We start from the raw sequence: 23,688 nt of genomic DNA, 5'->3' as shown, positions 1-23,688 counted from the left end.
ATGGAGTCAGCCTCCACCACATCACTTCCTAGTGCATTCCATTTATTAACTATTGGGGGTGGTGTTAGGGTGTGGCAGTTGGTGGTGGTGGTGGGGTGTGGCAGTTGGTGGTGGTGGGGTGTGGCAATTGGTGGTGGTGGTGGGGTGTGGAAGTTGGTGGTGGTGGGGTGTGGCAGTTGGTGGTGGTGTTGGGGTGTGGCAGTTGGTGGTGGTGGTGGGGTGTGGCAGTTAGTGGTGGTGGTGGGGTGTGGCAGATGGTGGTGGTGGTGGTGGTGGGATGTGGCAGTTGGTGGTGGTGGTGGTGGGATGTGGCAATTGGTGGTGGTGGTGGGATGTGGCAGTTGGTTGTGGTGGTGGTAGGATGTGGCAGTTGGTGGTGGTGGTGGTGGGATGTGGCAGTTGGTGGTGGTGGTGGGGTGTGGCAGTTGGTGGTGGTGGTGGGGTGAGGCAGTTGGTGGTCGTTGGGTGTGGCAGTTGGTGGTGTCGGGTGTGGCCGTTGGTGGTGGTGTTGGGGTGTGGCAGTTGGTGGTGATGGCAGGGTGTGGCAGTTGGTGGTGGTGGGGTGTGGCAGTTGGTGGTAGTGGGATGTGGCAGTTGGTGGTGGTGGGGTTTGACAGTTGGTGGTGGTAGTGGGGTGTGGCAGTTGGTGGTGGTGGTGGCGTGTGGCAGTTGGTGGTGGTAGAAGGGTGTGGCAGTTGGTGGTGGTGGGGTGTGGCAGTTGGTGGTGGTGGTGGGGTGTGGAAGTTGGTGGTGGTGGGGTGTGGCAGTTGGTGGTGGTGTTGGGGTGTGGCAGTTGGTGGTGGTGGTGGGGTGTGGCAGTTGGTGGTAGTAGTGGTGGTGGTGGCATATGGCAGTAGGTGGTGGTGTTGGGTTGTGCCAGTTGGTGATGGTGGTGGGGTATGGCAGATGGTGGTGGTGGGGTGTGGCAGTTAGTGGTAGTGGGATGTGGCAGTTGGTGGTGGTGGGGTGTGGCAGTTAGTGGTAGTGGGATGTGGCAGTTGGTGGTGGTGGGGTTTGTCAGTTGGTGGTGGTAGTGGGGTGTGGCAGTTGGTGGTGGTGGTGGGGCGTGGCAGTTGGTGGTAGTGGTGGTGGTGGTGGGATGTGGCAGTTGGTGGTAATGGAAGGTGGCAATTGGAGGTGGTGGTCGTGGTGGGATGTGGCAGTTGGGGGTGGTAGTGGTGGTGGTGGGATGTGGCAGTTGGTGGTGGTGGGGTCTGGCAGTTGGTGGTGGTTGGGTGTGGCCATTGATGGTGGTGTTGGGGTGTGGCAGTTGTTGGTGGTGGTTGGGTGTGGCAGTTGGTGGTGGTGGGGTGTGGCAGTTGGTGGTGTTAAGGTGTGGCAGTAAGTGGTGGTGAGATCTGGAATTGGTGGGAGTGGGGTGTGGCAGTTGGTGGTTGTGGGGGGTGTGGTAGTTGGTGGTAGTGGTGGTGGTTGGATGTGGCAGTTGGTGGTGGTGGTGGAGGGGTTTGGCAGTTGGTGGTGGTGGGGTGTGGTAGTTGGTGGTGTTAGGGTGTGGCAGTTGGTGGTGGTGGGATCTGGAATTGGTGGTAGTGGGGTGTGGCAGTTGGTGGTTGTGGGGGGTGTGGCAGTTGGTGGTGGTGGTGGAGGTGGTGGTGGGATGTGGCAGTTGTTGGTGGTGTTGGGGTGTGGCAGTTGGTAGTGGTGGTGGGGTGTGGCAGATGATGGTGGTGGGGTGTGGCAGTTGGTGGTGGTAGGATGTGGCAGTTGGTAGTGGCGGGGTGTGGCAGCTGGTGGAGGTGGTGGTGGGTTGTGGCAGTTGGTGGTGGTGGGATGTGGCAGTTGGTGGTTGAGGTGGGGTTTGGCAGTTGTTGGTGGTGGTGGTGGGATGTCGCAGTTGGATGTGGTTGTGGTAGTGGTGGGATGTGACAGTTGGTGAAGGTGGAGTGTGGCAATTGGTGGTGGTGGTGGAGTGTGGCAGTTGGTGGTGGTAGAAGGGTGTGGCAGTTGGTGGTGGTGGGATGTGGCAGTTGGTGGTGGTGGGGAGTGGCAGTTGGTGGTCGTGGTGGTGTGTGGCAGTTGGTGGTAGTGGTGGTGGTGGTGGTGGGATATGGCAATTGGTGGTGGTGGAGTGTGGCAGTTAGTGATGGTGGTGGGGTGTGGCAGTTGGTGGTGGTGGTGGAGTGTGGCAGTTGGTGGTGGTGGTGGGGTGAGGCAGTTGGTGGTTGTTGGGTGTGGCAGCTGGTGGTGGTCGGGTGTGGCCGTTGGTGGTGGTGTTAGGGTGTGGCAGTTGGTGGTAGTGGTAGGGTGTGGCAGTTGGTGGTGGTGGGGTGTGGCAGTTGGTGGTGGTGGTGGGGTGTCGAAGTTGGTGGTGGTGGGGTGTGGCAGTTGGTAGTGGTGTTGGGGTGTGGCAGTTGGTGGTGATGGTGGGGTGTGGCAGTTGGTGGTAGTAGTGGTGGTGGTGGCATATGGCAGTTGGTGGTGGTGTTGGGTTGTGCCAGTTGGTGATGGTGGTGGGGGTGTGGCAGTTGGTGGTGGTTTGGTGTAGCAGTTGGTGGTGGTGGTGGGGTGTGGCAGTTGGTGGTGGGGTTGGGGTGTGGCAGTTGATGGTGGTGGTGGGGTATGGCAGACGGTGGTGGTGGTGTGGTGTGGCAGTTGGTGGTGGTGGGATGTGGCAGTTGGTGGTGGTGGGGTATGGCAGTTGGTGGACGTGGTGGTGGGATGTGGCAGTTGTTGGTGGTGGTAAGGTGTGGCAGATGGTGGTGGTGGTAGGGTGTGGCAGTTGGTTGTGGTGGGGTTTGGCAGTTGGTGGTGGAGGTGGGGTGTGGCAGTAGTTGGTGGTGGTGAGGTGTGGCAGATGGTGGTGGTGGGTTTGGCAGTTGGTGGTGGTGGTGGGGAGTGGCAGTTGGTGGTGGTGGTGGGGTGTGGCATTTGGTGGTCGAGGTGGTGGTGGTGTTGGTGGGATATGGCAGTTGGGGGTGGTGGTGGGGTGTGGCAGTTGGTGGTGGTGGTGGGTGAGGCAGTTGGTGGTCGTTGGGTGTGGCAGTTGGTGGTGGTGTCGGGTGTGGCCGTTGGTGGTGGTGTTGGGGTGTGGCAGTTAGTGGTGATGGCAGGGTGTGGCAGTTGGTGGTGGTGGGGTGTGGCAGTTAGTGGTAGTGGGATGTGGCAGTTGGTGGTGGTGGGGTTTGACGGTTGGTGGTGGTAGTGGGGTGTGGCAGTTGGTGATGGTGGTGGGGTGTGGCAGTTGGTGGTAGTGGTGGTGGTGGTGGGATGTGGCAGTTGGTGGTGGTGGGATGTGGTAGTTGGTGGTGGTGGGATCTGGAATTGGTGGTAGTGGGGTGTGGCAGTTGGTGGTTGTGGGGGGTGTGGCAGTTGGTGGTAGTGGTGGTGGTTGGATGTGGCAGTTGGTGGTGGTGGTGGAGGGGTTTGGCAGTTGTTGGTGGTGGAGTGTGGCAGTTGGTGGTGGTGGTGGAGGTGGTGGTGGGATGTGGCAGTTGTTGGTGGTGGAGTGTGGCAGTTGGTGGTGGTGGGGTGTGGCAGTTGGTGGTGGTGGTAGGGTGTGGCAGTTGGTGGTGGTGGGGTGTGGCAGTTGGTGGTGATAGGGTGTGGCAGTTGGTGGTGGTGGGATCTGGAATTGGTGGTAGTGGGGTGTGGCAGTTGGTGGTTGTGGGGGATGTGGCAGTTGGTGGTAGTGGTGGTGGTTGGATGTGGCAGTTGGTGGTGGTGGTGGAGAGGTTTGGCAGTTGTTGGTGGTGGAGTGTGGTAGTTGGTGGTGGTGGTGGAGGTGGTGGTGGGATGTGGCAGTTGTTGGTGGTGGAGTGTGGCAGTTGATGGTGGTGGGGTGTGGCAGTTGGTGGTGGTGGTTGGGTGTGGCAGTTGGTGGTGGTAGTGGGATATGGCAGTTGGTTGTGGTGGGGTTTGGCAATTAGTGGTTGTTGTGATGGTGGTGGGATGTGGCAGTTGGTGGTGGTGGTTTGTGGGATTTGGCAGTTGGTGGTGGTGGTGGTTGTGGTGTTGGTGGTGGTGAGATGTGGCAATTGGTGGTGGTGTTATGGTGTTTCAGTTGGTGGTGGTGGTAGGGTGTGGCAGTTGGTGTTGGTGGGGTGTGGCAGTTGGTGGTAGTGGTGGGGTGTGGCAGTTGGTGGTGGTGGTGGGGTGTGGCAGTTGGTAGTAGTAGTGGTGGTGGTGGTGGAATATGGCAGTTGGTGGTGGTGGTGGTGGGATGTGGCAGGTGGTGGTGTTGGTGGTGGTGGTGGGAGGTGGTAGTTGGTTGTGGTGGTGGTGGTGGGGGGATGTGGCTGTTGGTAGTGGTGGGGTGTGGTGGTAGGTGGTGGTGGTGGGTTGTGGCAATTAGTGGTAGTGGTGGTGTTGGTGGAATGTGACAGTAGGTGGTGGTGGGAAGTGGTTGTTAATGGTGGTGGTTTGTGGGATGTGTCAGTTGTTGTTGGTGGTGGTGGTGCTGGTGGTTGCTACGGTATGTGGCAGATAGTGGTGGTGGTGGGATGTGGCAGTTGGTAGTGGTGGTGGTGGTGGTGGTGGGATGTGGCAGTTGGTGGTGGTGGGGGTGGTGGGATGTGGCACTTGGTGGTGGTGGTGGGATGTGGGAGTTTGTGGTGGTGGGGGTGGTGGAATGTGGCAGTTGGTAGTGGTGGGGTGTGGCAGTTAGTGGTGGTGGTGGGATGCGGCAGATAGTAGTGGTGTTGGTGGTGATGGAATGTGGCAGTTGGTGGTGGTGGGGTGTGGCAGTTGGTGGTGGTGGTGGTGGGGGTGTGGCAGTTGGTGGTGGTGGAGTGTGGCAGTTGGTGGTGGTGGTGGGGTGTGGCAGTTGGTGGTGGTGGTGGGGTGTGGCAGTTGGTGGTAGTAGTGGTGGTGGTGGGATATGGCAGTTGGTGGTGGTGGTGGGGTGTGGCAGTTGGTGGTGGGGTTGGGATGTGGCAGTTGGTGGTGGTGGTGGGGTGTGGCAGATGGTGGTGGTGGTGGGGTGGGCAGTTGGTGATGGTGGTGGGGTGTAGCAGTTATTGGTGGTTGGGTGTAGCAGTTGGTGGTGGTGGGGTGTCGCAGTTGGTGGTGGTGATGGAGTGTGGCAGTTGGTGGTAGTGGTGGTGGTGGTGGGATATGGCAGTTGGTGGTGGTGGTGGGGTGGGCAGTTGCTGATGGTGGTGGGGTGTGGCAGTTGGTGGTGGTTGGGTGTAGCAGTTGGTGGTGGTGGGGTGTCGCAGTTGGTGGTGGTGATGGAGTGTGGCAGTTGGTGGTAGTAATGGTGGTGGTGGGATATGGCAGTTGGTGGTGGTGGTGGGGTGGGCAGTTGCTGATGGTGGTGGGGTGTAGCAGTTGGTGCTGGTTGGGTGTAGCAGTTGGTGGTGGGGTTGGGATGTGGCAGTTGTTGGTGGTGGTGGGGTGTGGCAGTTGGTGGTGGGGTTGGGATGTGGCAGTTGGTGGTGGTGGTGGGGTGTGGCAGATGGTGGTGATGGGGTGTGGCAGTTGGTGGTAGTGGGGTGTGGCAGTTGGTCGTGGTGGGGTTTGACAGTTGGTGGTGGAGGTGGGGTTTGGCAGTTGGATGTGGTGGTGGTGGTGGTGGGATATGGCAATTGGTGAAGGTGGTGTATGGCAGTTGGTGGTGGTGGTGGAGTGTGGCAGTTGGTAGTGGTAGTGGGGTGTGGCAGTTGGAGGTGGTGGGATGTGGCAGTTGATGGTGGTGGGGTGTGGCAGTTGGTGGTGGTGCTGGGGTTTGGCAGTTGGGGGTGGTGGTGGGGCGTGGCAGTTGGTGGTGGTGATGGGGTGTGGCAGTTGGTTGTCGAGGTGGTGGTGGTGGTGGTGGGATATGGCAGTTGGTGGTGGTGGTGGGGTGTGGCAGTTGGTGGTGGTTGGATGTGGCAGTTGGTGGTGGTGGGGTATGGCAGTTGGTGTTGGTGGTGGGGTGTGGCTGTTGTTGGTGGTGGGGTGCTGCAGTTGGTGGTGGTGGAATGTGGCATTTGGTGGTGGTGGGATATGGCAGTTGGTGGTGGTAGTGGTGGTGATGGTGTTGGGATGTGGCAGTTAGTGGTTTTATTGGAATGTGGCAGTTTGTTGTGGTGGTGGGATGTGGCAGTTGGTTGTGGTGGTGGTGGGATGTGGCAGTCGGTGTTAGTGGTGGTTGTGGTGGTGGGATTTGGCTGTTGGTAGAGGTGGGGTGTGACGGTTGGGGGTGGTTGTGGGTTGTGGCAGTTGGTGGTAGTGGAGGTGGTGGTGAGGTGAGGCAGTTGGTGGTGGTGGTGGTGGGATGTGGCAGTTGGTGGTTGTTGGGTGTAGCCGTTGGTGGTGGTGTTGGGGTGTGGCAGTTGGTTCTGGTGGTAGGGTGTGGCAGTGGGTGGTGGTGGGGTGTGGCAGTTGGTGGTGGTGGGATGTGGCAGTAGGTGGTGGTGGGGTGCGGCAGTTGGTGGTGGTGGTAGGGTGTGACAGTTGGTGGTAGTGGTGGTGGTGGTGGGATGTGGCAGTTGGTGGTGGTGGTGGTGGGGTTTGGCAGTTGGTGGTGGTGGTGGTGGGGTTTGGCAGTTGGTGGTGGTGGTGGTGGGATGTTGCAGTTGGTAGTGGTGGTTTTGCTGGTGGGATGTGGCAGTTGGTGGTGGTGGAGTGTGGCAGTTGGTGGTGGGGTGGGGTGTGGCAGTTGGTGGTGGTGGGGTGTGGCAGATGGTGGTGGTGGTGGGGAGTGGCAGTTAGTGATGGTGGTGGTGGTGTGTGGCAGTTGGTGGTAGTGGTGGGGGGATATGGCAGTTGGTGGTGGTGGTGGGGGTGTGGCAGTTGATACCTGGTTACCTGGTTGATGGGGTTCTGGGAGTTCGTCTACTCCCCAAGCCCGGCCCGAGGCCAGGCTCGACTTGTGAGAGTTTGGTCCACCAGGCTGTTGCTTGGAGCGGCCCGCAGGCCCACATACCCACCACAGCCCGGTTGGTCCGGCACTCCTTGGAGGAATAAATCTAGTTTCCTCTTGAAAATGTCCACGGTTGTTCCGGCAATATTTCTTATGCTTGCTGGGAGGACGTTGAACAACCGCGGACCTCTGATGTTTATACAGTGTTCTCTGATTGTGCCTATGGCACCTCTGCTCTTCATTGGTTCTATTCTACATTTTCTTCCATGTCGTTCACTCCAGTACGTTATTATTTTACTGTGTAGATTTGGTACTTGGCCCTCCAGTATCTTCCAGGTGTATATTATTTGATATCTCTCTCGTCTTCTTTCTAGTGAGTACATTTGGAGGGCTTTGAGACGATCCCAATAATTTAGGTGCTTTATTGCGTCTATGCGTGCCGTATATGTTCTCTGTATTCCCTCTATTTCAGCAATCTCTCCTGCTTTGAAGGGGGAAGTGAGTACTGAGCAGTACTCAAGACGGGACAACACAAGTGCCTTGAAGAGTACAACCATTGTGATGGGATCCCTGGATTTGAAAGTTCTCGTAATCCATCCTATCATTTTTCTGGCTGTCGCAATATTTGCTTGGTTATGCTCCTTAAACGTTAGGTCGTCAGACATTATTATTCCCAAATCCTTTACATGCTGTTTTCCTACTATGGGTACATTTGATTGTGTTTTGTACTCTGTATTATGTTTAAGGTCCTCATTTTTACCGTACCTGAGTACCTGGAATTTATCACTGTTAAACATCATGTTATTTTCTGATGCCCAGTCGAAAACTTTATTAATATCAGCTTGAAGTTTTTCAATGTCCTCAGCCGAGGAAATTTTCATACTGATTTTTGTGTCATCTGCAAAGGATGATACGAAGCTGTGACTTGTATTTTTGTCTATATCTGATATGAGAATAAGGAAAAGCAGTGGTGCAAGGACTGTACCCTGAGGTACAGAGCTTTTCACTGCACTTGGACTAGATTTTATATGGTTGACAGTTACTCGCTGAGTCCTGTTTGACAGAAAACTGAGTATCCAGCGTCCTATTTTACCGGTTATTCCCATTGACTTCATTTTGTGTGCTATCACGCCATGGTCACATTTATCGAAGGCCTTTGCGAAGTCCGTGTATATCACATCAGCATTCTGTTTCTCTTCTAATGCCTCAGTGACTTTGTCGTAGTGCTCAAGTAGCTGTGAGAGGCACGATCTTCCCGCTCGAAATCCATGTTGGCCTGGGTTATGAAGGTCATTGGTCTCCATGAAATTGGTGACCTGACTCCTAATCACTCTCTCAAATACTTTTATGATGTGCGATGTTAGTGCAACTGGTCTATAATTTTTTGCCAATGCTTTGCTCCCTCCCTTGTGTAGAGGGGCTATGTCTGCTACTTTAAGTGCATCTGGTATCTCCCCCGTGTCCAAGCTCTTCCTCCACACTATACTGAGTGCCTGTGCTACCGGCACTTTGCATTTCTTTATAAATATTGAATTCCATGAGTCTGGACCTGGGGCCGAGTGCATGGGCATGTTTTCAATTTCTTTTTCAAAATTTAGTGCGCTCGTGTTTATATCAGTTATATTTACCGGGGTTTGAATATCCCGCATAAAGAAATTGTCTGGATCTTCCACCTTCATGTTGTTTATTGGAGTGCTAAACATGTCCTCATACTGCTTTTTTAGGATTTCACTAATTTCTTTGTCATCCTCCGTGTATGAACCTTCACTTGTACGAATAGGTCCAATACTTTTTTTTTTTTTATCTTTATTTAAAAAAATACAATATAAGTTACATATACATAAATGTTACAAGGCAATTATACATGACAATTCTAAGTGAACAAGTGTTTCAGTAGTACAGAACAAGATTTTTTAGAAAACCCCTATAAACGAGTTACAAAAATTGAAGAATAAACTTACATTAAAATACAGGGGAAAATATTACATTTATATATATTTTATATAAGCCTCAGTAAACCAATTTTCTATATCATCACCGAGCATGAGCCTTAAACCCCAAATGTTATTCCTGATCCTGCCTCGCAAGAACTTCAATATTTTGTCTACTGTGTAACCTTCCTGCCTGCCTATCCACACACAAAAAATGTAATCAGAAAGCAACATAATTATTGTATTCCTAATTTTCTTGCATTTTATGTCAATATGAAACATTAAAAACCTCATTAACTCCACTCTAATACTTGGTCCACATAAATCTTTAAGAGTGTCTCTAATCCAGTTTACAAGAACAACTTTCTGCTTACAGAAATAAAATATATGCATATTATTTTCAATTTCAGTACATTGGTCACACCTATTGTTGTCCTTAATGCCCAACATCAACAACCTATCATTAGTAGGGAGGGTCTCATGAATATAGCGATACAATAGCTCACGTTGTTTTGGGGCAATAAATTTAACATGAAGGTTTGCCCATATTACTTGCCAGCTAAAGAGTGGATATGCCTCCTCTACTCTAGGAACTACATTTGGTAGTATAACATCATACACTTGTTTACTGTTCATCATTAAAAAACCTTCAATATTACAAATCCGCCTGAGAACATCAATTGCACATGAATAAAAGTGCGGTGAAATAAAGGCAAGGTCAGTATACTCTGGCATATGTATCATGGTCAGTATACTCTGGCATATGTATCAAATAGCTAACACGTAATTTACAATAGTAATGTCCTAGTGCATTTACACTATCCCTCTGCATTATCTCCTTTCTAAAAGTAACACATAAGATTGCCAATGACTTATGGTACACATTCAGTATTCCTATTCCACCGTTTTTCTTACCTTTACATAGGGTAGTTCGTTTAATTGGCTGGTATCTACCATACCATACATATCTAAAAATAGTTTTGTCAATCTCTATAGCACTTTTCTTGTCTATGGGAAAGCTGTGAGACAAATACCACACTTTAGACAAAATTTTGCAATTGATTATTACAGCCTTCTGAAACAGGGTCAATTTCCTATTTGACAACATATTCGTTGCAACTATTATATTCCCACATAGTACTTGCCAATTCGTAATCAATGTTGTTTCATATGTTTTACACCAGCAAATCCCAAGAGCTTTAATAGACTCCACAACCTTGAACCATGAACCTGTCCAGTTAACCTTATTACACCAACTGCCAAGCCCCATCATACACGTTTTGTTCTTGTTAATAACAGCACCTGTCGCTCGTTCAAAGTTGTCTAACTCATTCTGAACATTTACCACCGAGTCTTCTGTCGACACAAAAATAGTTGTATCGTCTGCATAACCAACAACAGGAAGTGTCATAGCATTAGGAAGACGAGGTGGAACAATAAAGTCATTGCTTTTTATTGCCAAGTACATTGGCTCTTGAAATATAACATACAAAATCATTGAAACGGGACATCCCTGACGTACAGATCGTTCAACTGAAAAAGGTTTACTTAAGACTCCATTGATACAGACGCTGCTCCGACACTCTTTATAAAGCATACGGATCCAATCAATAAATTCTCGTGCCACTCCTACCCTATCCAATATTGCTAATACAAACTGAACATCAACACGGTCAAAGGCTTTCGACCAGTCAAGGTTTATCATGGAGGAAGGAACATTATTCTCAGACACATAATACACAACATCCCTAATTACATTATTACAATTGATTATAGATCTTCCAGGCACACCACAAAACTGTTCCTTTGATATAAGTTTATCCATTGCAATCCTAAGTCTATTTGCCAACAGTTTCGATATTATTTTATAATCCTGGTTTAGTAGGGAAAGTGGCCTCCAGTTCGTTAGAATATGCAAATCACCCGTTTTAGGTATCATCTTAATAATCCCATGAGATTGTGACATGCTAAGCTTCCTATGCTGTATGCTATACTGCACCACTTGAACAAAGTCTTTACCAATGACATCCCATAGATAGAAATAAAATTCCGCCGGGAACCCATCACAGCCAGGTGATTTACCCTTCTTTAAACTCTTGACAACACTCCACACTTCCTGCTTATCTACATCTGCCAATAATGACGTGTTGTCATCCTGGGCTAAAACCCGTGTACATTTTCCAAGGAAATACTCCTGCATACCTTGGTCCACGTTCACTTTTTTGTACAATTTCTCTAATTCACCCCAAACATAATATACAATCCCATCCGTATTTGTCATATCCGTCCCATCACCTGCTTTAATACTAGTTACAAGTGCTGTACCCTTGTTATTCTTGACTTTACTTAACAAATAAGGAGAGAGTTTTTCACCATACATCCTATCATTAATCTGGAGGCGAACATTGACTCCTTCAGATATTTCATCCCTCAATTTGTTAATTCTGTCTTTTAAAATGGTAATTTCTTCATACTTGTCTAATCCCATATTGACCTTTACATAAAGTTGTTTTAGTCTGTGTTGGAATAAGTTTAACAGACCATATTTTTCAGCAGCCTTTCGTTTGGATACTTTCACGAAGAAACTTTTGCATGCAACTTTTCACATGTCCCACCACTCCAATAGACATCTGAACTTATGTTTTTGCCCAACCAGATGTTCCCACAATACTTGAAAATTATCAATTACATCTCTACTCTGCAACAGACTGCAATTGAGCTTCCATGACCCTGTCCCCACTTTAACCTGATCGTCAATAACAAGCTTCACCACAACCATACAGTGATCTGAAAAGCTGACCGGAACAGTACTGCAAGAACTAATTTTATCATGGAACGAGTGCATATATAATCTGTCAAGCCTAGAACCATAATTCTGGCGAACATATGTGTATTCATATACACCTCCGTTAATGCTATTTGCATCCTTGAGACCAATACATTTCAAAAGTGTAATTAAAGCAGGAGATACACATGCGTTCGACTGAATGCTACAATCTCTCATAGAAGTGACACAATTAAAGTCGCCACCAAAAATAACGTTACGCGTATCATTTCTGAAAAAATATAATAACTCGTTAGAGAACAAGTCCTCCCTCTCTTTCTTCCTGCGGGTGCCAGAGGGAGCATACACATTAAGTACAGGAATTATTGTGTCAAAAAAGGAAATCCTCGCATATAAAACATTACCATTGTCATCCATTTCAGTATTAAGAACCTTGATGTGGGCTCGCTTAGCAATCAATATCATCGTACCACCTTTCAACAAGGCCGTTGGATTTATCAATATTTCAAAGAAATCAAGCAGCACATCAAGTTTCTTAACATCTTGTACATTGTGTTCTTGCACTAAAAGTACATCCAAATTATGATATTTAAACAATGATAACAGCTGCAACTGTTTATTTCTACAATTGAGCCCATTAATGTTCAAAGTAGCACAATTAAAATTAATTGGCTTCACGAATGGAATTTGAAGAGAAACCAAAATTACCCTTTATCCGTCATTATCTCACTTGACACTCTCTTAGTGTCATCTTTCCCTTTTCGAAGTTTAAGTTTAATATTTGCACTCGCGTCTCGATTCTGTTCATGTTCCACAAGATCCCACCATGTCTTATCACTGTTCTCTCTACCATGATCCTCACTCACCTGTTGTACTGTGCCCTCGCTACGTTTCGGTGACTCTTCGTGGCCTTGGTCAAGGTGAACTTCAACGGCAACAACCTGCTCAATTTTTTCAGAGACTTTTAATTTAGCGGCGTAGTCCTTCATACGTTCCAGATCAATACTCCGAGCAAATTTTTTCCGTTTCTTCCCGTGACTGGTTACAGAACCAGCCTTCACACCCTTAGCCTTCACACCCCCAGCCCTCACACTACCCCTACCCTTTCTATCATACCTTACTGAAGAGGGTGGAGTTGCTCTCTGCACAGACATTTCTACATCACTATCCACCATTGTGTCATCCTCCACATCCAGTTGACAACCAATTACTTGTTCCATCGTCACCTCACCAAGGTCAGCACCACCGCCAGTCTCGCAGCTCTTCGCAGCGTCAGCGCCTATGTTAGGGGCGTCCACATGTACAGTGTCCAGACTTACCTCACCCTCACCAGGGTGACCAACAGCCGGTAAAGCGTCCTGAGCAGTGTCACCTGCACCCTCCTTGTCTGCATTACCTTCATCGTCCTGATCTAAGTTACCTTCACCGGCCTCATTCGCACTGGGAGTCACTTCCACAGACGTTTCACTTACAGAGTTGTGGGTTACTTCATCTACCTCACCTAGAACTACAGTATTTACAGCAGCGGGTTCATTTCCTGATACACTATCCTCTATTAATGGCGGAAAGTCATGTTCATGAAAAATGTTGATCCGTTCCGATGCCTCCACCTGGCAGGCAGCAGCCATGTGACCAGTACGCCCACACTTGAAACAAGTTTGCATTTGGCCATTGTATATAAACTTAATATAATGACCTACTACTGACATTGATGATGGAATATTACGGTGAAGCTCCGTCTTTACTGTTCGTGTTCCATTAAAACACCCTTTCCCTGGGCCATACGTATATTTATTAAAACGAACATTGTCCACTTTCCCATATTGTTCCAGTATGTGTACAATAGTTCCATTCAACATTTCAAATGGCGCATCCCTCACAGAAACGTATGTAAACGTTTTGCTCAAATTAAGCACTTGTACTGATCCTTTCCCATTAGGTAAACTTATAATGTCATCATCATACTTCTTAAGAAACTCTGAAAATGCCACATTGTTTCCAAATTTCAACACCACCCTGTTCCCTGGCAGTGGTTGGTAACCAAATATTTCTTCCTGCTTGATCTGTAACATATCGAAGATCGTGGTGGATACAAGGTCGGGAGCAGCATGACAACTAAACTTGAGTCCTATGGACTCCTTGCGCTTTAGTGGAGGTGTGTAGGAGCCCATGATGGCACATATACCACCCCCAGCGTGACGTTATCCGCCCATCCGTCAACACGCCGGCCAACAGCGACGACAAACACGTCCACCCACCAGACGCCAGTAGCAGAGCGAAGCAAAGCACGTCTGCTCGCCACCACGTCCACGACGAGCAAATTGGTGACCTGACTCCTAATCACTCTCTCAAATACTTTTATGATGTGCGATGTTAGTGCAACTGGTCTATAATTTTTTGCCAATGCTTTGCTCCCTCCCTTGTGTAGAGGGGCTATGTCTGCTACTTTAAGTGCATCTGGTATCTCCCCCGTGTCCAAGCTCTTCCTCCACACTATACTGAGTGCCTGTGCTACCGGCACTTTGCATTTCTTTATAAATATTGAATTCCATGAGTCTGGACCTGGGGCCGAGTGCATGGGCATGTTTTCAATTTCTTTTTCAAAATTTAGTGCGCTCGTGTTTATATCAGTTATATTTACCGGGGTTTGAATATCCCGCATAAAGAAATTGTCTGGATCTTCCACCTTCATGTTGTTTATTGGAGTGCTAAACATGTCCTCATACTGCTTTTTTAGGATTTCACTAATTTCTTTGTCATCCTCCGTGTATGAACCTTCACTTGTACGAATAGGTCCAATACTGGCAGTGGTTTTTGCTTTTGATTTCGCATATGAGAAAAAATATTTTGGATTTTTCTTTATTTCCTGAATTGCTTCAGGTTGAAGTTGGTTATGGTTGGGTGTAGCAGATGGTGGTGGTGGGGTGTGGCAGTTGGTGGTAATGTTGCGGTGTGGCAGTTGGTGGTGGTGATGGGGTGTGGCAGATGGTGGTGGTGGGGTGTGGCAGTTGGTGGTGGTGGGATGTGGCAGTTGGTAGTGGTGGGGTGTGGCAGCTGGTGGAGGTGGTGGTGGGTTGTGGCAGTTGGTGGTGGTGGGATGTGGCAGTTGGTGGTGGTGGGATGTGGCAGTTGGTGGTGGAGGTTGGGTTTGGCAGTTGTTGGTGGTGGTTGTGGGATGTGGCAGTTGGATGTGGCTGTGGTGGTGGTGGGATGTGTCAGTTGGTGAAGGTGGAGTGTGGCAATTGGTGGTGGTGGTGGAGTGTGGCAGTTGGTGGTAATAGAAGGGTGTGGCAGTTGGTGGTGGTGGGATGTGGCAGTTGGTGATGGTGGGGAGTGGCAGTTGGTGGTGTTGGTGGGGTGTGGCAGTTAGTGGTGGTGGTTGGGTGTGGCAGTTGGTGGTGGTGGTGGGGTTTGGCAGTTGGTGGTGTTGGTGGGTGTGTGGCAGTTGGTGGTGGTGGAGTGTGGCAGTTGGTGATGGTGGTGGGGTGTGGCAGTAGGTGGTGGTGGTGGGGTATGGAAGTTTGTGGAGTTGGGATGTGACAGTTGGTGGTGGTGGGGTGTGGCAGTTGGTGGTGGTGGGATGTGGCAGTAGGTGGTGGTGGGGTGTGGCAGTTGGTGGTGGTGGGGTGTGGCATTTGGTGGTAGTGGTGGGGTGTGGCAGTTAGTGGTGGTGGTTGGGTGTGGCAGTTGGTGGTGGTGGTGGTGGGATGTGGAAGTTTGTGGTGGTGGGATGTGGCAGTTGGTGATGGTGGGATGTGTTGTTGGTGGTGGTGGTATGTGGGATTTTGGCAGTTGGTGGTGGTGGGTTTTGGCAATTGGTGGTGGTGATGGGATGTGGCAGGTGGTGGTGGTGGTGGTGGTGGTGGGAGGTGGTAGTTGGTTGTGGTGGTGGTGGTGGTGGGATGTGGCAGTTGGTGGTGGTGGTGGGATTTGGCAGTGAGTCGTAGTGGGATGTGGCAGTCGGTGGTGGTGGGATATGATTGTTGGTGATGGTGGTTTGTGGGATGTGTCAGTTGTTGTTGGTGGTGGTGGTGGTGGTGGTTGTTATAATATGTGTCAGATGGTGGTGGTGGTGGGATGTGGCAGTTGGTAGTGGTGGTGGGATGTGGCAGTTCGTTGTGGTGGTGGTGGTAGAATGTGGCAGTTGGTGGTGGTGGTGGTGGTGGTGGGATGTGGCAGTTGGTGTTGGTGGTGGTGGGATGTGGCAGTTGGTGGTGGTGGGGGTGGTGGTATGTGGCACTTGGTGGTTGTGGTGGTGGGATGTGGCAGTTGGTGGTGATGGGATATGGCAGTTGGAGGTAGTAGTGGTGGTGATGGTGGTGCGATGTCACAGTTAGTGGTTTTGTTGGAATCTGGCAGTTTTTGGTGGTGGTGGGATGTGGCAGTTGGTTGCGGCGGTGGTGGTGGGATGTGCCAGTTGGTGTTAGTGGTGGTTGTGGTGGTGGTGGGATTTGGCTGTTGGTAGTGGTGGGGTGTGGCGGTTGGTGGTGGTGGTGGGTTGTGGCAGTTGGTGGTAGTGGTGGTGGTGGTGGGGTGAGGCAGTTGGTGGTCGTTGGGTGTGGCAGTTGGTGGTGGTGGGATGTGGCAGTTGGTGGTGGTGGGATGTGGCAGTTGGTGGTGGTGGGATGTGGCAGTTGGTGGTGGTGGGGTGTGGCAGTTAGTGGTGGTGGTGGGGTGTGGCAGTTGGTGGTGGTGGTGGTGGGATGTGGCAGATAGTAGTGGTGTTGGTGGTGGAGGAATGTGGTAGTTGGTGGTGGTGGAGTGTGGTAGTTGGTGGTGGTGGTGGGGTGTGGGAGTTTGTGGTAGTTTTGGGGTGTGGCAGTTGCTGGTGGTGGGGTGTGGCATTTGGTGGTTGTAGTGGGGTGTGGCAGTTAGTGGTAGTCGTTGTGGTGGTGGGATGTGGCAGTTGGTGGTGGTGGAGTGTGGCAGTTGGTGGTGGTGGTGGGGTGTGGCAGTTGGTGGTGGTGGTGGGGTGTGGCAGTTGGTGGTGGTGGTGGGGTGTGGCATTTGGTGGTGGGGTGTGGCAGTTAATGGTAGTGGTGGTGATGGTGGTATGTGGTTGTTTGTGGTGGTGGAGTGTGGCAGTTGGTGGTGGTGGTGGGGTGTGACAGTTAGTGGTAGTCGTTGTGGTGGTGGGATGTGGGGCAGTTGGTGGTGGTGGAGTGTGGCAGTTGCTGGGGTGTGGGTGGTAGGAAGTGGCAGTTGGTAGTGGTGGAGTGTGGCAGTTAGTGGTGGTTGTGGTGGAGTAAGGCAGTTGGTGGTGGTGGTAGTGGTGGGATGTGGCAGATGGTGGTGGTGGAGTGTGGCAGTTGGTGGTTATGGTGGGGTGTGGCAGTTAGTGGTGGTGGTGGGGTGCGGCAGTTGATAGTGGTTGTTGTGGTGATGGGATGTTGCAGTTGGTGTTGGTGTTGGTGATGGTGATGGTGGTGGGGTGTGGCAGTTGGTCGTTTTGTTGGGATGTGGCAGTTTGCGGTGGTGGTGGGATATGGCAGGTGGTTGTGTTGGAGGTTTTGGGATGTGGCAGTTGGTTGTAATGGTGGTGGTGGAGGGATGTGGCAGTTGGTGTTAGTGGTGGTGGTGGTGGTGGTGGGATATGGCTGTTGGTAGTGGTGGGGTGTGGTGGTCGGTGGTGGTGGTGGAGTGTGGCAGTTGGTGGTGGTAGTGGGTTGTGGCAGTTGGTGGTGGTGGTGGGGTGTGGCAGTTGGTGGTGGTGGTGGGGTGTAGCAGTTGTTGGTGGTGGTGGGGTGTAGCAGTTGGTGGTAGTGGTGGGGTGTGTCAGTTTGTGATGGTAGTGGCGTGTGGCAGTTGGTAGTGGTGGTGCGGGTGTGGCAGTTGGTGGTGGTAGTGAGGTGTGGCAGGTGGTGGAGGGTGTGCCAGTTGGTGGTGTGGTGGGGTGTGGCAGTTGGTGGTGGTGGTGGGACATAGCAGTTGGTGGTGGTGGAGTGTGGCAGTTGGTGTGGGTGGGGGTGGTAGGAATTGGCAGTTAGTGGTGGTTGTGGTGGAGTATGGCAGTTGGTGGTGGTGGTGGTGGTGGTGTTGGGATGTGGCAGATGGTGGTGGTGGAGTGTGGCAGTTTTTGGTGATGGTGGGGTGTGGCAGTTGCTGGTGGTGGTGGGGTGTGGCAGTTGAAAGTGGTGGGGTATGGCAGTTGGTGGTGTTGGAATGTGGCAGTTGGTGGTGGTGGGGCGTGGCATTTGGTGGCGGTTGTGGGGTGTGCCAGTTGGTGGTAGTAATGGTGGGATATGGCAGTTGGTGGTGGTGGTGGGGTGTGGCAGTTGGTGGTGGTGGTGGGGTGTGGCAGTTGGTGGTGGTGGTGGGGTGTGGCAGTTGGTTGTGGTGGTTGTGGTGGTGGGATGTGACAGTTGGTGGTGGTGGTGGTGGTGGGATGTGGCAGTTGGTTGTGGTGGTGGTTGTGGGATGTGGCAGTTGGTGGTGGTGGGATGTTGCAGTTGGTGGTGGTAGTGGTTTTGAAGGTGGTGGGATGTGACAGTTGGTCGTTTGTTGGGATGTGGCAGTTTGCGGTGGTGGTGGGATGTGGCAGTTGGTTGTGGTGGTGGTGGGATGTGGCAGTTGGTTGTGGTGGTGAAGTATGGCCGGTGGTGGTGGTGGTGGGTGTGCCAGTTGGTGGTGTGGTGGGATGTGGCAGTTGGTGGTGGTGGGATGTGGCAGTTGGTGGTAGTCCTGGTGGTGGTGGTGGGATTTGGCAGTTGGTTGTGGTGGTGGTGGTGGAGGGATGTGGCATTTGGTGTTAGTGATGGTGGTGGTGATGGTGGTGGGATGTGGCTGTTGGTAGTGGTGGGGTGTGGTGGAAGGTGGTGGTGGTGGTGGTTTGTGGGATGTGTCAGTTGTTTGTTGTGGTGGTAATCGTGGTGGTGGTTGTTATGGTATGTGGCAGTCGATGTTGGTGGTGGTGGGATGTGGCAGTTGGTATTGGTGGTGGTGGTGGTGGGATGTGCCAGTTGGTGGTGGTGGTGGTGGGATGTGGCAGTTTGTGGTGGTGGTGGGGTGTGGCAGTTGGTGGTGGTGGTAGTGGGATGTGGCAGTTGGTATTGGTGGTGGTGGTGGTGGGATGTGGCAGTTTGTGGTGGTGGTGGGGTGTGGCAGTTGGTGGTGGTGGTGGTGGGATGTGGCAGTTGGTATTGGTGGTGGTGGTGGTGGGGTGTGGCAGTCGGTGGTGGTGGTGGTGGGATGTGGCAGTTGGTATTGGTGGTGGTGGTGGTGGGATGTGGCAGTTGGTGGTGGTGGTGGTGGGATGTGGCAGTTTGTGGTGGTGAGGGTGGTGGAATGTGGCAGTTGGAAGTGGTGGGGTGTGGCAGTTAGTGGTGTTGGTGGTGAAGTGTGGAAGTTGGTGGTGGTGTTGGTGGGATGTGGCAGATAGTAGTGGTGTTGGTGGTGGTGGAATGTGGCAGTTGGTGGTGGTGAAGTTTGGCAATTGGTGGGGGTGGTGGGGTGTGGCAGTTGGTGGTAGTCGTGGTGGTGGTGGGGTGTGGCAGTTGGTGGTGGTGGTGGGATGTGGCAGTTGGTGGTGGTGGTGGGGTGTGGAATTTGGTGGTGGGGTGTGGCAGTTAATGGAAGTGGTGGTGATGGTGGGATGTGGTAGTTGGTGGTGGTGGTGTGTGGCAGTTAGTGGTCGTGGTGGGGTTTGGCAGTTGGTAATGGTGGTTGGGTGTGGCATTTGGTGGTGGTAGTGGGGTGTGGCAGTTGGTGGTGGTGGTGGGGTGTGGCAGTTGGTGGTGGTGACGAGGTATGGTAGGTGGTGGTGGTGGTGGGGTGTGGCAGTTGGTGGTGGTGGTGGGATGTGGCAGTTGGTTGTGGTGCTGGTGGGATGTGGCAGTTGGTGGTGGTGAGGTGTGGCAGTTGGTGGAAGTGGGGGTGGGATGTGGTAGTTGGTGGTGGTGGGGTATGGCAGTTGGTGGTGGTGGTGGTGGGATGTGGCAGTTGGTGAAGGTGGTGGAGTGTGGCAGTTGGTGGTGGTACTGGGGTGTGGCAGTTGGTGGTAGTGGGGTGTGGCAGTTGGTGGTGGTGGTGGGGTGTGGCAGTTGGTAGTAGTGGTGGTGGGATGTGGCAGTTGGTGGTGGTGGAGTGTGGCAGTTAGTGGTGGTGGTGGTGGGATGTGGTAGTTGGTGGTCGTGGTGGTGATGGAGGTGGTGGGATATTGCAGTTGGTAGTGGTGGGGTTTGTCAGTTGGTGGTGGTGGTGGGGTGTGGCAGTTGGTGGTGGTCGTGGGATGTGGCAGTTGGATGTAGTAGTGGTGGTGGTGGGATGTGGCAGTTGGTTGTGGTGGTGGTGGTGGTGGGATGTGGCTGTTGGTGGTGGTGGTGGGTTTTGGCAATTAGTGGTAGTGGTAGTGTTAGTGGGATGTGGCAGTTTGTGGTGGTGGGATGTGGCCGTTGGTGGTGGTGGGATGTGGTTGTTGGTGGTGGTGGTTTGTGGGATGTGTCAGTTGGTGGTGGTGGTGGTGGTGGGATGTGACAGTTGGTGGTGGTGGTGGTTGTGGGATGTGGCAGTTGGTATTGGTGGTGTTGGTGGTGGGATGTGGCAATTGGTGGTGGTGGGGGTGGTGGTAGTGGTTGGATGTGGCTATTGGTGGTTGTGGGGGTGGTGGAAAGTGGCAGTTGGTAGTTGTGGGGTGTGGCTGTTAGTGGTGGTAATGGGGTGTGACAGTTGGTGGTGGTGGTGGGGTGTGGCAGTTGGAAGTGCTGGGGTATGGCAGTTGGTGGTGTTGGAATGTGGCAGTTGGTGGTGGTGGGGTGTGACATTTGGTGGTGGTGGTGGGGTGTGGCAGTTGGTGGTAGTGGTGGTAGTGGTGGTGGTGGTGGGATGTGGCAATTGGTGGTGGTGGAGTAAGCAGTTGTTGGGGGTGGTAGGAAGTGGCAGTTGGTAGTGGTGGTTGTGGTGGAGGTTGGCAGTTGGTGGTGGTGGGGGCGGGATGTGGCAGATGGTGGTGGTGGAGTGTGGCAGTTGGTGGTGATGGTGGGGTGTGGCAGTTGGTGGTGGTGGTGGGGTGTGGCAGTTGGTAGTGGTGGGGTATGGCAGTTGGAATGTGGCAGTTGGTGGTGGTGGGGTGTGACATTTGGTGGTGGTGGTGGGGTGTGGCAGTTGGTGGTAGTGGTGGTGGTGGTGGGATGTGGCAGTTGGTGGTGGTGGAGTGTGGCAGTTGGTGGTGGTGGTGGGGTGTGGCAGTTGGTGGTGGTGCTGGGGTGTGGCGTGTGGTGGTGGTGGGGTGTGGCAGTTGGTGGTAGTGGTGGTGGTGGTGGGATGTGTCAGTTGGTGGAGTTGGGATGTGACTGGGGTTTGGCAGTTGGTGCGGGTGGGGGTTTTAGGAAGTAGCAGTTGGTAGTGGTGGGGTGTGGCAGTTAGTGGTGGTTGTGGTGGAGTATGGCAGTTGGTGGTGGTGGTGGTGGGATGGGGCAGATGGTGGTGGTGGAGTGTGGCAGTTGGTGGTGATGGTGGGGTGTGGCAGTTGGTGGTGGTGGTGGGGTGTGGCAGTTGGTAGTGGTGGGGTGTGGCATTTGGTGGTGGTGGTGGTGGTGGGGTGTGGCAGTTGGTGGTAGTGGTGGTGAGTAGTAGGGAGTACAGCTCACAGACGAATTTTTTTTTTTTCTGGAAATTCGTCTGTGAGATGTACAGTCCACAGACGAATTTTTGTTTTTTCTGGAAATTCGTGTGTTGCATGTCGGTGTTTTCAGGTGAATTTGGGGACTCACAGATTTGGGATTAAGGATTTCTTATGATTGAGTAATTTCCGAGATTTTAGAAGTATGGAATTCTTATGAGAAAAATAATTTCCGAAACTTAGAAGTTTGTTAAGGTCTTATGGGAGAAATTCAAATATCGTATGTAGCGCTGTAGGGTTTTCAGGAGAACTCTACGGACATATTTTACATGTTTTCAACTTACAAAAATCGTCTATGTAAGCCTTAGTTTTCAGGTAAATTTAGAAAATCACCTGTGTGAGCCAGGGTTTTCAGGTCTCGTACCTCACACCCCCTCCCTCCCCCTTACCTCGCAATCTCTCGCGTCACCTTTATTTACCTTACGCCCAGCCAGCCAGACGCTTCGTGTAGGTCGCCTCTTATCTTATCTTCTCCATAATAATATCTGGACCGTCCCTCCACTCTCTCTCTCTCTCCTTTCATTCAGTTCAGCTATTTTCCAACATCGTATGTTTGCTCCTTTTCATTAAGCAAGTCAGTTTTACAGAAATAAATCGTGTTAGTAAGCATGTTCTAGCTCACGTTCCCCCGCCTTAGTCCCCTGTCGCATAATGAATACTATCATTCCAATCCCTCTAAAATTTAAAAATAATCATATTTCAAACGTATTTCAATACAGTAATTTAGTTACCGAGGTCCAGCGCTTGTCCTCCGCCTTAGCTCTCTCTCGAATCTTCGTTAATACCTATTCAAATTCCCCGAAATTTCTACCCGCTGTATTTCAGACATAGTTTAGTAAAGGCAAACAATTATCAAACTCTGGCTCTTGTCCCCGGCTTAGTTCATTTATACAAGATCGTTAGTAACAGTCCAAATTCCCTGAGATTTTTACCCTCTGTATTTCAGACACCGTAAATAAGATCAAAACAGTTATCGAGCTCCAGCTCTCGTCCCCCACCTTAGTTCATTTGTACAAGATCGTTAGTAACAGATCAATTCCCCTGAAATTTTTTACCCTCTGTATTTTCAGGCTCCGTAAATAAGATCAAAACAGTTATCGAGCTCCAGCTCTCGTCCCCGCCTTAGTTCTCTTTCGTATCTTTTTAAATAACCCATCAATTTCCCTGAAATTTTTACCCTCTGTATTTCAGGCACCGGAAATAAGATCAAAACAGTTATCGAGCTCCAGCTCTCGTCCTCCACCTTAGTTCATTTGTACAAGATCGTTAGTAACAGATCATTTTTCCCTGAAAATTAAAGCAGACATACTTCAAAGTTAGTAAATAAGATCAAGTCAGTTACTGAGCTCCAGCTCTCGTCCCCACCTTAGTTCTCTCTCGTATATTTGTAAATAACCCATCAATTCCCCTGAAATTTTTACCCTCTGTATTTCAGACGTGGTAAATAAGAGCAAGTCAGTTACCGAGCTCCAGCTCTTGTCCCCCTGTATTTACATATTTTCTCTATATTCAGCTGTGTTCTTCACATTTTTTCCATGTTTTCTGTGTTCATTCCATGTTCTACAAATATTCACAGCATGCTCAGTTCAATTTTTTTCACCTGTTTTTCTCATTTTTTCTGTTTTCTACCATTTTCCCCGTATGTTCACTATGTTCTTTGTCATGTTTTCATGTGCATCATATGTTCTCTGTATAACTTTTATACTCAATATTCATGTTCTCAATGTTCTTAGCTTATTCTTCACATTTTTCCATGTTTCCTGCATTCATTCCATGTTCTATAAATGTTCACAGCATGCTCAGTTCAAATTTTTTCTACCGCTTTCCCCGTATATTCACTATGTTCTTTGTCATGTTTTCATGTGCATCATATGTTCTCTGTATAACTTTTATACTCAATATTCATGTTCTCAATGTTCTTAGCTTGTTCTTCACATGTTCAGTGTTCATTCTTTGTATTCCCTATGTTCCTTATCATGTCTTCATATTCTCTAAAAGTTCATATTCCCTGCATGTTCACTCTATTCATCAACTTTTTCTTACATGTTTTCTGTGTTCACCGTATGTTCACTGTGTTCATTCCCCTACTTAACCTCAATTTTTTATGTTCTTTGTTTCTTTAAACCAATTTGTTTCTTCCATTCACTAACTAGTTCTTTGTCAAATAATATTATACTGCATTACAGTTTCCTCAACAATTTTAGTCACCAAGTTTTTATTTGCAAAACTATGTCAAAGTAATTCTCGTAGTCAACTTAATAGTTCTACCAGCCATGTTCTTAAACAAATCTACACTTTATTCAGTTCCAAATTTACAAAGACAAATCTTTCTTGTAACTTCTTAACTAAAAATCTTTCGCCAATCAACTAAAACATAGTCACTTTCGTCATTTCTCAACTAAACTTATTATCCAATCAACCAAAACAGTCAGGAATAATCTCATTCAACACCGTTCTTAATTAAAACAACCTTTCTCTTAGCTAAAAATTGTCAAAGGAATCTTTCCAGCACTGTTCATAACTAAACTTATTCCCTAGTCATCAGAAAATA

The sequence above is a fragment of the Procambarus clarkii genome, chromosome 23 (genome assembly GCF_040958095.1).
Source record: "Procambarus clarkii isolate CNS0578487 chromosome 23, FALCON_Pclarkii_2.0, whole genome shotgun sequence".
Lineage (NCBI taxonomy): Eukaryota > Metazoa > Arthropoda > Malacostraca > Decapoda > Cambaridae > Procambarus > Procambarus clarkii.
The sequence above is the reverse complement of the archived record's forward strand: the minus strand, read 5'-3'. Positions refer to the sequence as shown.